This window comes from Pteropus alecto, unplaced genomic scaffold (genome assembly GCF_000325575.1).
Source record: "Pteropus alecto unplaced genomic scaffold, ASM32557v1 scaffold98, whole genome shotgun sequence".
Classification (NCBI taxonomy): domain Eukaryota; kingdom Metazoa; phylum Chordata; class Mammalia; order Chiroptera; family Pteropodidae; genus Pteropus; species Pteropus alecto.
Genome location: NW_006443570.1, coordinates 3,735,890 through 3,736,476, shown reverse-complemented (window position 1 = coordinate 3,736,476; position 587 = coordinate 3,735,890).

Here is a 587-nt window from a genome sequence, read left to right as displayed (position 1 = left end):
CCTACACAGTCACATGACCCACAGGGCTTCTCCCTAAAGCTCGGTGCCTGTAAGCAATAGAGTCTGTGTAACAGCTGGTGATTGGACAAGGGACATTAGAGTGGGCAAGGGTAGCATGCTTCGGTGAGCTGATGGCTGCTGCAAGAGGGAGGCCAGAGGCCAATGGAGCCGGCAGCTGAACAGGTGGGGCAGGAGGTAGCAGCCATTCTCTGGGACAGAAAGGGACCAAGAGACATAGGCAGCTCTCTAGGCCGAGAGCCTTCACAGCAGCTGAGGGCAGGACATGGCCCACTCAGGCCTCTTGATGCAATTCTAGTCCAAGGACAGTTTTACCTCCACGGTCCGCACCGATGTTTTCCCTTTTTCAATTCCTAGACTTATTTTAGCCCCCAATGCCCCCCAAAGGAGGTGAACAGGCAAAGATTGGGGGGAAGCAATGGGCTGACATTAATTGATAGGAGCAGCTTCAAGCAGTTCATGCTGCCTTATCTCTCTCTCCTTTGGATAGCGTGTGTCCGCCGGAGTCCGCGGGGTCGGTGATTAATAGGGGCCATCATTCACTGTCCAGGACGGCTGAAAGGCAGCAG